This window comes from Macaca thibetana, chromosome 3, assembly GCF_024542745.1.
Source record: "Macaca thibetana thibetana isolate TM-01 chromosome 3, ASM2454274v1, whole genome shotgun sequence".
NCBI lineage: Eukaryota > Metazoa > Chordata > Mammalia > Primates > Cercopithecidae > Macaca > Macaca thibetana.
Genome location: NC_065580.1, coordinates 148606134 through 148622738, shown reverse-complemented (window position 1 = coordinate 148622738; position 16605 = coordinate 148606134). Strand labels below are relative to the sequence as shown.

The window sequence follows — 16605 nt, the reverse complement described above, 5'->3', positions numbered from 1 at the left end:
CCCTATAGTCCCAGCTACTTGGGAGGCTGAGGCAGGAGAATAATTTGAGCCCAGGAATTTGAGGCTGCAGAGAGCTGTGATTGATTGCACCACTGCACTCTAGCCTGGGAAACAGAGTGAGACCCTGTCTCTAAAAAAAAGGAGAGAGTGAGACACTTGTATTCCATTTTTCATGGTGGGGACGTCCCCTGTTGGGCTACAGTTAATGCAAGCACTGATCCTAAGCCTTAAAATGCACACACACAAACATACAGATCACACGCACACACACACACACACACCCTAACATGCACACAACTGCTGTTCATGAGGAAAAATAATTTCCAGGCTTCTGTTCCCACCTGCTCTACACACAGATGCTCTCGTATCTCATAATTGGCCAACTTATCTAGTTTGATAAGTAAATAGATTTTGCTTTAGAGGACACAGCTCCGTCTACCTCTGTGTAAGTTTCCTTTTTACTCCACCCACCTCAGAACTCACGCTGTTCCCAAGCAGTGAACTAACAGGAGAATGTCTAGTTTAAGGGAGATTTTTAATGCCATTCCCAAACCCTACAGGTACTCACCAGTATTCTGTTTATTTTATTTGCTCATTCCCTGCTCAGGACAGGATATTGAAGGTGAATTATTTATACTCCAAGAAACCAAAAGAAAGAGAGAGGGAAAAAAAGCAAGAGCAAGGAAACAGTACTTTCTGTATGGCTGTTTTTCAGGTTTCTGCCGATCTTACTAAAAATATTTTATCCTTACTCCATTTTTGTACAGAAAATGTCATGTGTGTACTGCCACTGAAAAGCAACGTTACTGATTTATTTAAAATATTTATACTGAATTGCCACATTAAGATAGACACATGCATTAGCAGGAGTGATTCAGAACAATGTGCCCACGAAGTTTATTTTTGAATCAAAGTTGAGAAGGCTGTGTGTCTACAAACATCAAATGACTCATTTTTTGCTAATTACTGACACCTGCAGCCGATTCACTCTCTGCTAAAACTCAGCATTTCAGTTAATTTCTGCTCTAATTAGTGTGGTAACAAATGCATCTCCTACTTGATATAGAAATACAGAAGGCTGCACAATGACTCTGGGGGCTTCCAACTTTCTTCCTAAAATTCTAGCAGAAATCTAGAAATGCCAACGGTCGGGCTTCACGGCCTGACCTAGGTGTTCAGAGGTTCCTCCGCCAAAGGGCAGGGCTACTTAGAAGCCAGGTAATCTCTTAAGATGGGGTAGTGGAGCGTGCGGGGGTTGGGGGTTAGAAAATCCTACGTTTGCATTTCTGCTCTGCCATTCACATGCTGTGCAACCTTGAACAAATCGCTTAGCCCCTCTGAGCCATAAGATGGAGAGAAATGACGCGTCCCGTATCACTGGGATGTTGTCCAGGCAAAGTGCTGGGAACACGGGAAGTGGTCCATCCTCACTATTCCCATGGTTAAGACTCAAGATCAGACTGACTTTCCTTCCCTCCCTCCCTCCCTCCCTCTCTTCCTTCCTTCCTTCCTTCCTCCCTCCCTTCCTCCCTTCCTCCCTTCCTTCCTTCCTTCCTTCCTCCCTCCGTTCCTCCCTTCCTTCCTTCCTTCCTCCCTCCGTTCCTCCCTTCCTTCCTTCCTTCCTTCCTCCCTCCATTCCCTTCCTTCCTTCCTTCCTTCCTTCCTTCCTTCCTTCCTCCCTCCGTTCCTCCCTTCCTTCCTTTCTTTCAATGGAGTCTCGCTCTATCGCCCAGGCTTGAGTGCAGTGGTGCGAGGTGTGATCTCGGCTCACTGCAGCCTCCACCTCCCAGATTCAAGCAATTCTGCCTCAGCCTCCCAAGTAGCTGGGACTACAGGCACGTGCCACTACACCCAGCTAATTTTTGTATTTTTTTTTTCTTTAGTAGAGATGGGGTTTCGCCCTGTTGGCCAGGCTGGTCTTGAACTGGTAAGCTCAAACTCTCCGCCTGCCTCGGCCTCCCAAATTGCTGGGATTACAGACAGGAGCCACTGTGCCCAGCCCAGACCCTCTTTTCTCAACCCCCAAAACCGCTCCTGCCAAAGTGACTCCCGCTTTGCGTTCCCCAACCTTAGCTCCTGACAATTTCCACTGCCCCTGTGGTCCTGTCTGGCTCCGGCCTCCAGCCAGCCCAAGATACGGTCTTTCTCTTATCTTAAGTGGGCCTTTTTCTTTCCCAAGCCCAACCCTCTGCATGGAGAACACACACACACACACCACACACACACACACATATACACACACACACACACACCACACACACACACCACACACACACACCCCACACACACACACACACCACACACACACACACAGAAGGGAGGAAGGAGAAAAAAGATAAAAGATTTGATAGCCACCATGTGTCTGGCACCCAGCACGTAATGACAATGATAATGTTTTCTCTGTTGCAAGCTGCTTTGCAGAGCTCTTTATGGCCAATGACTCATTAAATCTTCATGACTCCCGCGAGATACATACTCTCATTTCCCCATTTTATGGATGAGAAAACCGAGACTTTAGAGAAAAGTAGTCCAAGAAGATATAAACAGACAATTCACAGAAGGGGACATCAACATTGCCTTTTGGGCTTAGAGAGAGTTACTCAGCCTCACAAACAGTCAAGGAAGTGCGAATTAATTATGGGATACTATTTTTCATCTGTTAGTCTAGAAAATGAAAAGAACAATAGGTAACTTGGAATGGCACAAGAAAATGCGAAACCGGGTACTCAAATTCCTTGTTCATGAGTGTGAACTGCTTTAAACTTTACACAAATTAACCTTACAATGTCTATTAAAATTTAAAATGCATGCTCTTTGAGCAAGAAACCTCACTTTTGGGAATCTATCCTACGCAAGTAAAACCAACGACGCATGAAAAACATAGAGGAGGATGTTTATTGTAGCACTGTTTGGGACAAGGAAAATGAATGATTCTTTTTTTTTTTTTTTCTTTTTTGAGACAGAGTCTCGCTCTGTTGCACAGGCTGGAGTGCAGTGGCACGATTTCAGCTCACTGCAACCTCTGCCTCCCAAATTCAAACAATTCTCCTGCCTCTATCTCCCGAGTAGCTGGGATTATAGGCGCACGCCACTACACCTGGCTAATTTTTGTATTTTTAATAGAGACAGGGTTTTACCATGGCCAGGCTGGTCTTGAACTCCTGACCTCAGGTGATCCTCCCACCTCAGCCTCCCAAAGTGCTGGGATTACAGGCGTGAGCCATTGTGCCTGGCCGGCAAATGAATGAATTTTACTGCATGGTTTGTAGTGGAGGAAAAAGCAACAACCAAGGATGGTATAGTATTGTTTGGAGTGGGGGAAAATAGAAACAAATAAAGTAAATTTTCATCTATAGAGTAGCTGGATTCATTTAGACATATCCATATTATAGAATACTATGTAGCAGTTTAAAATAATGAATTGAAACTCTACTGCTGGATTGCTGAGTGAAAAATCAATCCAACCTACTCCTTGAAACGTGTCACAAGTAGACAACGCTTTTGAATAATGAGATACCATGTTTCATTGTATTGGGGGGGAAATACCAAACTACATTCCCAACCCATTCAAACACCCTCAGCAATTTCCAAAAAGTACTAAAGTTGTCTCCAACCCCCGTATGACAATCCACCAAGCATTTTTGCATAACATTGAGCATTTAAAACACCAATACCGAGTGGGGCAGATTGCTTGAGCTCAGGAGTTCGAGACCAGAAGACTGGGAAACGTGGCGAAACCCTGTCTCTACAAAAACAAAACAAAACAAAACAAAATAATTAGCTGGGTGTGGTGGTGCACACCTGTAGTCCCAGCTACTTGGGAGGCTGAGGTGGGAGGATCCTTGAGACCAGGGAGGTCAAGGCTGCAGTGAGCTGTGATTGTGCCACTGCACTCCAGCCTGGGTGACAGAGTGAGACCCTGTCTCTAAAAAAAAAAAAAAAAAAAGCAAAGACAAAAACAGAGAACCCCGATAACCTAATTAAATGATTATGTTATTAATAATTAATTAGCAATAATAATTAATAATATCTAGTAATAATTAATAATGAATGCATAATAAATTGATAAATATAATAAATTAATGATTTAGAGTAAATAACTAAATAGCCCGGGATGAACACAATAGAGGGCACGTGTGTCTGCATTCATTGGGAATGTTTTCTTCCTCGCCTGGAATTAGCGAACTCTGTGACATAAGCAAATGGGGAAATGTTATCTGAAAGATACACGATGCATGCAAGGAAGGCTTAGCAAAGTGAAATAAACAAGGGGACTTTTAATAATGGTGGTTTCCTGATGGGAGCATTATCTGAATGAGGGGACAGCCCCACTAGTCCCCCATCTCTCTGACTCCTGGCCCACCCAGGTGCTTCCCCCTGCAGCCCTGCGTGGGCTGCCTCCGGTTTTCAGAAGTCAGTGAGTGTAAACTCCTTTCTTCCTGGCAGTCATTCCCGTGTCTGCAAAGTCTTAGCATCTCAGATTAAAGCAATTCCCAGGTGTGTGAAAACATCAGGCCTGTCTGTGGGGCAGAGTCTTGGCCGGGGTGGGGAGAGACGGGAGATGCGTGTCATCCTTCCTGGCACTCACAGGGCCGTGGGAACAAGAGGCTTGGAAAGGAGCAAGTGGAGCACGGTGAGGTGGGGACTGCAACAGGGGAGGGGCAGCTGCAGGAGCCCTGGGGGCCTAGAGGAGCCACAGCCCCTCGCTGCAGGCCAGAGTGAGGTCTGAGGGCTTCTCGGAGGAGGGAGGTTGCAAGTACATGGTGGGGAAAGTGCAGACGTCTGTCAAGGGCACCCACAAAGGTGATGCAGGAGGAAGCGTTGTGGCTGGAGACCAGGGCTGGTCCAGAGACTGGCCAGTGAGAATACGAAAGGCTTCTGACATCCACAGGGCCTGGTTGTGGCAATCCTGATGAAACCTGCTAGGCTGTCTGGACCCTGCCCATTAGGCAAAAGGAGCCACTCAAGAAGATCCCGCCCAGCTGATGCCAGTTTCAGCTCAATCTGGTCTGTGGCTGGGGGCAGATTGGGAGAAATCAATGCCTCAGTTTTTTTGTCGGGATCAATGGATGGCTGCTGCTTGCAGATGTTGCATCTGGGATAAAGTGAAGGGACAAGTTTGGAGCCAGGGCTTGGTGGCCGAAATGTGTGTGTGTTGGGAGAGCAATGAGCCAGGAAGCTCCCCTGGTCCTGGCTTGGAAGGTGGGTGGGTGTTGGAGCATTTCATGAGCAGGGCCACAAGGTCAGCACTGGGTTTGGGAGTAGACACTCCTTGTGAGAAGAAGGCAGCCTGGCCCGGTGCAGTGGCTCACGCCTGTAATCCCAACACTTTGGGAGGCCAAGGCACGAGAATTGCTTGAGCCCACGGGTTCAACTTCAGCCTGGGTGATATGGTTTGCATCTGTGTTCCCACCCAAATCTCATGTTGAATTGTTAGCCCCAGTGCTGCAGGTGGGGCCTGATGGGAGGTGATTGGATCATGGGAGAGGACTTCTCCCTTGCTGTTCTCGTGATACTGAGTGAGTTCTCACGAGATCTGGTTGTTTATGTAGCATCTCCCCACTCTTTCTCTTCCTCCTCCTCCGGCCGTGTAAGGCGTGTTTGCTTCACCCTTGCCTTCCACCATGATTGTGAGTTTCCTGAGGCCTTCCCCAGCCATGCTTCCTGTATAGTCTGTGGAACGGTGAGTCAATTAAACCTCTTTTATTTATAAATTACCCAATCTCAGGTAGTTCTTTATAGCAATGCAAGAACAGACTAATACACTAGGAAACATAGCAAGACCGCTACATCTCTACAAACTAACACCACCAACAACAAAAAATTAGCTGGGCATGGTGGTGCATGCCTGTAGTTCCAGCTACTCAGGAGGCTGAGGCAGGAGGATTGCTTGAGCCCAGGGGTTAAGGCTGCAGTGAGCTATAATTGAGCCACTGCACTCCAGCCTGGGTGACAGAGTGAGACCCTGTCTCAAAACAACAAAAAGGCCAGGTGCGGTGGCTCATGCCTGGAATCCCAGCACTTTGGGAGGCCGAGGTGGGCAGATCACCTGAGGTCAGGAGTTCAAGACCAGCCTGACCAACATAGTGAAACCCTGTCTCCACTAATAATACAAAAATCAGCTGGGCTTGGTGGCAGGGAACTATAATCTCAGCTACCCGGGAGGCTGAGGAAGGAGAATGGCTTGAACCTGGGTGGCAGAGGTTGCAGTGAGCTGAGATTGTGCCACTGTATTCCAGCCTGGGCAACAAAGTGAGACTGTCTCAAAAAAAAAAAAAAAATGCCAGGCATGGTGGCACATACCTGTAATCCCAGCACTTTGGGAGGCCGAGGTGGGTGGATCACCTGAGGTCAGGAGTTGGAGACCAGCCTGGTCAACATGGTGAAACCACGTCTCTATTAAAAATACAAAAATTACCCGCGCATGGTGGCGGGCGCCTATAATCCCAGCTACTTGGGAGGCTGAGGCAGGAGAATTGCTTGAACCCAGGAGGCACAGGTTGCAGTGAGCCAAGATTGTGCCATTGTACTCCAGCCTGGGTGACAAGAGCAAAACTCCATCTCAGCAAAAGCTGAAATTAGTGAAGGGAAAGCTTGAAATCACCCGTGCTGTATTCTCACCAATGTAGGTCAACCTCATCAAAAAACTCACTTCCTGTCTCTCCAGTTCTGTCTCCCTGTCTTCTTTTTTCTCCTTTTCTCCTCCTTAAGATATGTTTTGAGCATCAGGTATTGGGCAGCCTACACATGACATTAAGGAGAACCTGGCAATAATTGTAGGTGACGTAACATTCATGAATGAGATCCTTGGTTTTAACTTTACTACTCAGAATGTGAATCTATTTCTCCAAAACTAGGGTGGAATCCTGAATAGAGGCACATGTGAGACAGAAAGCTCTAGGCTGGGCGCAGTGGCTCATGCCTGTAATTCCAGCACTTTGGGAGGCCGAGGTGGGAGGATCACTTAAGCCCAGGAGTTTGAGACCAGCCTGGGAAAGATGGCCAAACCCAGTCTCTACCAAAAAAAAAAAAAAAAAAAAAAAATTAGAAAGCAAAAATTAGCCAGGTGTGGACACATGCACCTGTAGTCTCAGCTACTTGGGAAGGTGAGGCAGGAGAATTGCTTGAGGCCAGGAGGCAGAGGTTGTAGTGAGCCGAGATCGTGCCACTGCACTCCAGCCTGGGCAACAGAGCAGGACCCTATCGCAAAAAAAAAAAAAAAAGTCTGCCCATATGAGTTGAGCAACCTCATGAAGATATCCTTTCTGAGCTTGTTTTCCCAGCTCTAAAATACAATACAAACTATCCCGCGGCGTGTATTAGGGCCCAATGAAATTACTCTGATAGGGCTATTATTGCCTTTCTTCTTATAGCCGTTCTTATTTTTGACTTTGGAGGTATCAAATATTCAGCCCATGCCAGAGTGAGGATCTTCTTTTCACCTTCTGTCTAAATTGTGCCTTGAATCTGTTTCGCGCTAGGTGCGAACTGGGTGAGACTCTTTTTGTAAAACTCAAACCCTGGCAACCCCACAACACCTGACCTCGAGCTGGTTTCCATAGCCTGAATCCTTCCTCTCTAATTTGCAAACAACTTTCTTAGTAAATGATTACAGAGCAGAATGCAATCCCTTCTATAAGAGATATGACTCAGAACAAATTGTAGCCGCGTTTTTTCTGCTCATTTTTCTCCTGCGTGGTGCGTGCTGCATCATCTTAAAGATCTCTTTGTTTGACAGTCAAGTGCATTAGTGTAGACAAGTGTGATATTTCTTCTCTTGTAATAATTATTTCCTCTTATAATTTCTGAGTTGTATCATAGCTTCTAACATCGTCCCCCAGCCCTTAAACATAAAGATTTCCCCTGGACGCCACTAGCAATGTTCCATGCAAAATGAATGACATCAGCAGAATAGAATAAACTTGTAGAAAGATCTTCTAGGAAGAAAGCAAATAAGATGATCATAGGAAAAGCTTATAGAAAGATCAGCTAAGGGCTGAGACGGGCGGATCACAAGGTCAGGAGATCAAGACCATCCTAGCCATCATGGCGAAACCCGTCTCTCTTAAAAATACAAAAATTTAGCTGGTCGTGGTCGCGCGCCTGTAGTCCCAGCTACTCAGGAGGCTGAGGGAGGAGAATCGCTGGAACCTGGGAGGCGGAGGTTGCAGTGAGCAGAGATCACGCCACTGCATTCCAGCCTGGCAACGGAGCGAGACTCCGTCTCAAAAAAAAAGAAAATCATCTAAGCAGGAAGAACATTGCTTTGCAAGAAAAATGCCTACTTATTCATTTAACAACAGTTCCAAACAAAAGCAGTGTGTTCATCAAAGGTTCAGGCAGCTTGTATCATCTCTAATTATAATATAATTTTTAATGGTGGCAACCTGATGATTACATTCACAATGTTTGTTTATCAAAAGGTCTGAGGGGCCACCAAGAAACTCTTTCAGCAGTGCTCTGTACACTAATGAAGTTGCAAAGCTCTCAAATGCAGAGAGGACATAAAAGTCATGGCAATAAAAGAGCTTAAATTCCCCGAGCCCGAAGTGCTTGCCTACTCCATCACCGGCCATCAATAGGTACTTTGCTCTGAGGACATCAGGTGGTGTTAGCAACCTGTGGATTTGATGGAGGGGAGCCCAGAAGCCAGGAAGTCACTGATGGGCCAGGGCTAGAGTCACAGGTGATGGTGAGACCCAGGCTACTCAAAGTATGGTCCCCAGACCAGGTGCCTGGCGTCACCTGGGAGCTTGTGAGAGGTGCAGAATGAGGCCACCCAGACCTGTAGTATCAGAAACTGCTAAGGGTACAGCAGTTCACATCTGTAATCCCAGCACTTTGGGAGGCCAGGGTGGGCAGATCACTTGAGGTCAGGAGTTCGAGACCAGCCTGGCCAACATGGTGAAACCCCATCTCTACTAAAAATACAAAAAGCAGCCAGGTGTGGTGGCACACACTTGTAGTTCTAGCTACTTAGGAGGCTGAAACAGGAGAATCGCTTGAACCCGAGAGGCAGAGGTTTCAGTGAGCCAAGATGGCACCACTGAACTCCAGCCTTGGTGCCAGAGTAAGACTCCATCTCAAAAAAAAAAACAAAACTGCCAATGCACAGGTGACCCATGTGCTCATTAATGTTTGAGAAGCAGAGGTTTAGGAAACAGCTTTGGGAGAAATCAAACCAAGAGAGGGGTAGGAATTGCAAGAAGTGGCCCTGGAATGTGAGGCTGTGACCAGCATGACCTTGTCTCAGCTCATAGTACCTGCAATTAAACCTTTTGTCCAAACAAGATCTTATTCTGAGGTTCCAAGTAGATATGAACTTGGGAGAGGACAGCATTTAACCCAGTGCAGAGGAGAAGACTTGCAAGAACCACAGACAGGGCACTGGGACTCCTGAGTTCAGCTCCTGGCTGGGGCTACTCCAGGGGCTTCTGTTTCCGTGTGCATTTTTAAAAAATGGTCATTGAAATCCTTTTTTTTGAGACAGAGTCTTGCTTTGTCACCCAGGCTAGAGTGCAGTGGCATGATCTCGGCTCACTGCAATCTCTACCTCCCGGGTTCGAGCGATTCTCCTGCCTCAGCCTCCAGAGTAGCTGAAATTACAGGTGTGTTCTGTGTCTGGCTAATTTTTGTGTATTTAGTAGAGATGGTGTTTCACCATGTTGGTCAGGCTAGTCTCGAACTCCTGACCTTGTGATCCACCCACCTCGGCCCCCCAAAGTGCTGGGATTACAGGCATGAGCCACCGTGCCTGGCCGGTCATTGAAATCTTTTACATGCTAAAGTGGCAGAGAACACACTGAGGACAGATGAAAAGGCAGCTGATGAGAAGGGACTGAAATTCCACTCTCCTTGAGCATGCAGACTTCTCTGACCTGGTCCCTGGGAGAGGCCCCAAGCCTCTCCACTCCCCTCTCCTTGTATTTAAAACCGAGCTAATAACTTGGAACTCCCTCACAGGAATAGTGGAAAGAACTGATGTTTAAAATAAAATGATTCTCAACAGTGTTGCAAATGCGAGTTGCCTCAGGAATATTAACTAGGAGGAAAACTATCAAGGTTCCTCGATTCTAAATCTGGCAAGAGAAAGAGACGGGAGTGTGGGGAGAGAATGAACTATTTTTAATTCCTGGCCAAGAAAAGAGTTTTTATAAATCCACACTAATATTATGAGCTCAGCCTGTTCGAACAATGAATTCTGTTTCCATAATTGTCTTGTCCACGGTAACCACCATAGAAAGAACAAGAATCATGGTGATTCCTAATGTAAATCTGCCTGGCTTCTCGGTGGCAGAGGAGGTTGGGCTGCTTTCAGAGCTCCGGGAGAGCCCCGAGGGAGGGGGGACAGTGGCCTCTGCTGGGGTCAAGCCATATGATTCGTAATTAATATTTAACACTGGTTTTAAAAACAAGTGACATGCCCCTTAATCCGTGTACATTATCTAAGGTCAGGAACAGAAGAAATGCATTTATTGATTGATTTGCTTTCTCCGCGCCCCAACCCCGCCCCGCCCATGCCTCTGTGTATATGTTAATATTGCCTACAATGTCCAGATTTTTTTTAAAAGGTCTAGATGCAACTGCAAACACAGCCAGTTCTCTGCTTTCCCTCTGTGCCACAGCCGAGGAAAGCGTGTTGGCAGGAAATTCACTTGTTCAAGGAGCTGGCTTCAGCCCCCTTCTGCCACCAGACCCACTCCAAAACAGATTCCCTATTCACGGGAGAAAAGGACCATAGAAATTCAGTATGTAGTTTCACATGGGTTATTTTATTTTTTTTAGAAATATTCAAAACACAAAAAGTGCAGAGAATAACAGAACACGTTCCCAGGTTCGCACCACCCAAAACTGACAAATGCCAACATTTTCTGTCTTTGGGTTTTTGTTTTTGAAACAGGGTCTCGTTCTGTCACTCAGGCTGGAGTGCAGCGGTGCGATCACAGCTCATGGCAACATGGGTCTCCTGGGCTCAAGCAATCCTCCCAAGTAGCTGGGACCACAGGTGCACACCACCATGCCCAGCTGAGTTTCTGTTTTGGTGGTTTTTTTTTTTTTTTTTCCTTTGTAGAGATAGGATCTTCTTTATTGCTCAGGCTGGTCTTAAACTCCAGGGCTCAAGTGGTCCTCCTGCCTCAGCCTCCCAAAGTGCTGAGATTACAGGCAGGAGCCACCACACCCAGCATTTCATATATTTATATTTACAAAAATATGAAGTGGGCCAGACTCGGTGGCTCACACCCAACACTTTGGGAGGCCGAGGCAGGTGGATCACGAGGTCAAGAGATCGAGACCATCCTGGCCAATATGGTGAAATCCCATCTCTACTAAAAATACAAAAATTAGGTGGGCGTGGTGGTGCGTGCCTGTAATCCCAGCTACTTGGGAGGCTGACGCAGGAGAATCGCTGGAACTGAAGAGGTGGAGGTTGCAGTGAGCTGAGATTGCACCACTGCACTCCAGCCTGGCAACACGGCGAGACTCCATCTCAAAATAAATAGAAAATAAATAAATAATATATATATAGTGAACAAAACATCACAGATCAAATGAAGTCCCTTTCAGCCCCACATGCAAGGTCAGCCCCTCTCCCCTCTCTTGAGTCGGGGATGTGTCTCTACCCTCTTATAGGTGTACCCATGAACAATCTATAATATTGTTATAATATAATTTGGGCTGCTTTGAGGTTCCTAGAACTTGTTTTGTGTCACTCGACATTGAATTTTTTTATAATTACCTGTGTTATCGATGCACATCTAGTCTATCCATTTCAATTACCTGTAGAAGTCTATCTTATGAATGCACCGCGTCTGGTCCACCTTCCCCCATTGATGGACATGGAATTGTCTCCCACTGTTTCCCATTTTCAAACCATGAGTCTGCCATGTGTGTCTCCTGGTCTACATGTTCCCATGGACTTTCTGGGTCATGGGGTCACACAGGTTCAACTTCACCGGGTACTGCCCAGTTGCTCCAAGGCGGGATCAACCTGCATTTGCATCAGCAGGTCATGAGCGCGCCCTCTGCCCCACATACTCTCCAGCATTTACTACGGGCCAGCTTTTCTTCCTGATTGGAAACCATCTGACGGGTGATGAAGAGGAACGGTGCACATGGCTGTTTTCACATCACCATTCTGTGGCTTTCTCTGCTGGGGCTACTTAAATGCAGCAAAGGGGACAAAACCCAGAACAGACACTGGACGTGAGAAATCTGAAACTGGAGCATCTATGTTGTTCCAAAGGGTGGATCTCCAGAGAACTCACCACCAAGACTGCAGCCCCCACCACCCATCTGTCATGTCACTCGAGCAGAGTGACACTAAGTAAGTACTTTGAAAATGAGCTATGGGTCTGGGAGGACCTGGGTCCTTGTGTTGGTTCAAGACTTTCCTTAGACAACTGACTTCACTCTGGTAACCTCAGTTCCCTCAGCAGTCAAAGAAGGACAATGATCTCAATCATATAAGAGTAAAAGCTGCAGTTATCTATGCAGGGCTCGGCACATCACTTGGTATAGAGTGCTGAGAAAGACTATTATTTTTGAGACAGGCCCTTCCTCTGCTGCCCAGGCTGTAGTACAGTGGCACAATCATGGCTCACTGCAGCCTCAACCTCCTGGACTCAGGTGATCCTCCAACCTCAGCCTCCCAAGGCTGGGACCACAGGCATGGAGATCCTTGGCTACATGTTTTTATTTTTTGTAGCAATGGGGTTTCACTACGTTGCCCAGGCTGGACGTGAGCTCCTGGACTCAAGAGATCCTCCTGTGTCAGCCTCCCAAAGTGCTGCAATTACAGGCATGAGCTACCACACCCAGTTTTATTAATAATGATAAATAATACAGTGAAATGACTCAGAGTCTGGGTTCCGGAATCGGACTGTTTGGGTTACTTTCCTGGCTTTGGCCTCTTGCTTGTTGTGTGTGTATCTTAGTTGTCTCATCTGCAAAATGGGGATGCAACGAATACCAACTTTTGTGAAAATCAAGTGCGATTGTGCATATAAAGGTCTTAGAACAAGGCATTATCCAGGGCCGGGCGGGGTGGGTCACGCCTGTAATCCCAGCACTTTGGGAGGCCGAGGCAGGTGGATCACGAGGTCAGGAGATCAAGACCATCCTGGCTAACACGGTGAAACCCTGTCTCTACTAAAAATACAAAAAATTGGCTGGGCGCGTTGGCTCAAGCCTGTAATCCCAGCACTTTGGGAGGCCGAGACGGGTGGATCACAAGGTCAGGAGATCGAGACCATCCTGGCTAACACAGTGAAACCCCGTCTCTACTAAAAAATACAAAAAAAACTAGCCGGGCAAGGTGGCGGGCGCCTGTAATCCCAGCTACTACTTGGAGGCTGAGGCAGGAGAATGGTGTAAACCCGGGAGGCGGAGCTTGCAGTGAGCTGAGATCTGGCCACTGCACTCCAGCCTGGGAGACAGAGCGAGACTCCGTCTCCAAAAAAAAAAAAAAAAAAAAAAAAAAATTAGCCGGGCGTGGTGGTGGGCGCCTGTAGTCCCAGCTCGGGAGGCTGAGGCAGGAGAATGGCGTGAACCCAGGAGGCGGAGCTTGCAGTGAGCCGAGATTGCGCCACTGCACTCCAGCCTGGGCGACAGAGCGAGACTCTGTCTCAAAAAAAAAAAAAAGTATGATCCATAGCAAGTGCTCAATTGCTTATATTCCTAACAGAGCAGACTATGGATGGCAGAGCTGTACCTTGTGATTGAACAGAATCTGATCAGGAACCTTGGCCTGGAAGCTCAGCAGACTGAACGTTTCACAGTGTGATGCAGCTTATTTGAAGTCATCCAGACCACAAGAGCTCCTTTCTCCTGACCTTTGATGTTGGCTGGTGGCTGGTGCGCACCGTAGGGAGTGCCCCGAGGACCCAGAGGCTCTCCTTCCTCCCCCTGCCTGCTGCTGTGCTATTAGGGAGGTCTGGCCTCCAAAGGCCTGGCCAGATCCTGGGAGAAAGAAAAAAAAAAAAAAAGACACAAAACGAGTGACGGGAGTGCCTCATGCAGAAGCTGCCCCATGCATGAGCACAGGAAGAAAACAAATCGGACCGGCTCTGTAGCAGAAATGCCGGCAGGAAGCAACATGAATTCTCCCCTCTTCTGAGATAACCCCTGCCAGCATTCTGAGTGATGATAAATCACTCATTTCTGACACGGTTGATTTTTCAAAGCATTTTTAGAAGAAGCATCCAGCCGTCACATTTCAAACATAATTCAAATGCGGGGGAAAAAATCCTGCAATGTTTATTATTAATTAAACAGGATTACAGGACCGACTTGGTAGAAATGGGCAGAGGAAATGCAGGCATCGTCCCAAATTCCTTACATCCAACCTGCCAGACCTTCCTGGGAGAAGTTTCCAGATGAGACTCCTTTTGCCATAAATCCAAATATCTGTTCGTGCTTATCTGCGTTTTGATGCTGGAATTAGATGCTTCATGTGTGCGGATGTCGGAATATTTATTGATAGTTAAAATTTCATGTCCCCTGGATTGATGTTTGTGCATCAGGACAAATGACTAGTGTCTTGCCAGTAGTTTGAACAGGTGTAGGGTAAAGATTATTTAACACGGAGTTCTGCTTTCTGTCTTTAGATTCTCCAGGAAACGAGAAATCAAATCTCCGGGGACTATCCAGGTGGGAAATGGAAATAAATGATAAACATACAAATACCTCAGTTCTGTTTCCTATTGGCTGGGAGCGGGCTTTTTCTTTTATGATCTTGTTACTATTCCAGATTTATGAATTCTGAAAAATTTAGAGACTATTTGAAATATTTAAATACATTTTAAAACCTGTGCGTGGGAAATGGAGCTATAACCTACAAGATCCAAAGTGTCTTTCACAAGCCCGTGCTCTGCTCCGGGAGGGTTCCGCCGTTCGGGGCCCAGGCTCCATCAGAGCAGCAGGAGCTGCAGAACTACAGCTGGATCGGAGGATGGACCTGCCCCACCCTGGGCTGTCACTGGGGGGGCCCAGTGTTATCCCAGAGGAACTGCTACCCGGACCACTGTCCTTGAGTATGTCTGCAAGAATGCCACAAAAATCACTAGATGTGGCTGATGCCAGCCCTGTTCATTAAAAGCAGGTGCCCACCCCATCTCTACTAAAAATAAAAGCCAGGTGTGGTGGCAGGTGCTTGTAGTCGCAGCTACTCAGAAGGCTGAGGCAGGAGAATGGCGGGAACCTGGGAGGCGGAGGTTGCAGTGAGCTGAGATCACGCCACTGCACTCCAGTCTGGGGGACAGAGCAAGACTCCGTCTCAAAAAAAAAAAAAAAAAAAAAAAAAAAAGTAGGTGCCCAACACAGTGTCTTGCTCATAGCTCACAAATGGATCCATCTTTCCTTGGTCCTCCCAAAGGGCAGGAGCCCGTCTACCTTCGGGGTCGGACAGGGTGTGATCGGGAGTATGCCGTCTGTAGAGAATTTTAAAACAATAACACCCCAACTCAAAGTCAATCTGCTCTTCATTCTCGCCACGTGCGATTCTACACAATGCCAGGGATAACATATGTCTCCCCCTCAGTCTCTTTGTTGGTCTAATTTCTAGACAATTGCCACAGTTACTGTTGAGTTTTAATAATATCGCTTCAGATTAGCACATTGAATGACTTGTCCTCTAAACAAATAGTCTTCGATGTGGAGGTTAATTTGGAGAAGTCCCCATTGTAGAGTCACCCCTAGCACTCAGGGAGCCAGCAGCACGTGCTCATGTGAAGAGGAAGTCTGCCAAGATTCTGAATCACTAGGGCTCACTTGGTGTGGAGTTCAGGTCCTCATCCCCTGTGGCATTGCATATTACATATTAACTGTGTTTAGTAGATTCAGAATAAACAATAGCACAGTCATTATGAAGACAAAGAGAATTTGAATTGCTTTAATTCTGCCTTTCCTTGTGACCATTTGGAGTTTTAATTTTATAATTAAAACAGCAAAACGAACTGAGACATGTCATGTTTTGTTCCATACGTGCAAATATTAGTGTATACAAGAGATATTTTACTGAATTCAAACAGTAACTGTTGCATGATGGTGACAGAAAATAATTTTGTCTATCGAGGAGAGGCATATTAGAAATGATGGGCTTCAGGTGTCTATTTTGCCTGGCGTATCACTGTCTCCCAGCATGACGTTCAGTTCTATAAGCATTTACCAGGTCAGGACCCTGAGGGCACAGCAGGGACTGCAACAGACATTTTCAAACCGTGTGTTCCACAGTTAATTATTTGAATATAAATGTCATAAATGCTATAAGAATAATGTAGGAAGTTGCTATATTGTCTATTTCTGTATAACAAATTGCTAGAAAACTTAATGGCTTAAAAAAAATACACGTTTATTATGTCAGTTTCTTTGAGCCAGGAATTTGCAAGTGATTTAGCTGAGTGGTTCTGGCTCAGGGACTCTCATGAGGATACAATCAAGATGCTGGCCAGGGCTGCATCATCCAGAGCTCAACTGAGACTGGAGGATCCACTTCCAAACTCCCTCACATGGCTGTTGGTAGGAGGCCTCAGCTCCTCACCATGGAGGTTTCCCCAAAGGACTGCTTGAGTGTCCTCACAACATGGCGGCCGGCTTCTCCCAGAGCAA

At 46.6% G+C, this 16605-nt stretch overlaps 1 long non-coding RNA gene across 2 annotated transcripts in view; it reads left to right on the top strand.

Annotated features, from left to right (window-relative positions):
* LOC126951501 (uncharacterized) overlaps positions 1-13970 on the top strand; it is a 34922-nt gene extending 20952 nt beyond the window's left edge. The window contains exons 3-4 of one of the 2 annotated variants that reach the window (XR_007724494.1): positions 5596-5683; positions 13685-13970. This is a non-coding gene — a long non-coding RNA (uncharacterized LOC126951501). Of the gene's footprint in view, positions 1-5595; positions 5684-7397; positions 7675-13684 lie in introns of those variants that run through there. The other variant, XR_007724495.1, reaches the window with a different exon arrangement.
* Positions 13971-16605: the final 2635 nt, after the last annotated feature.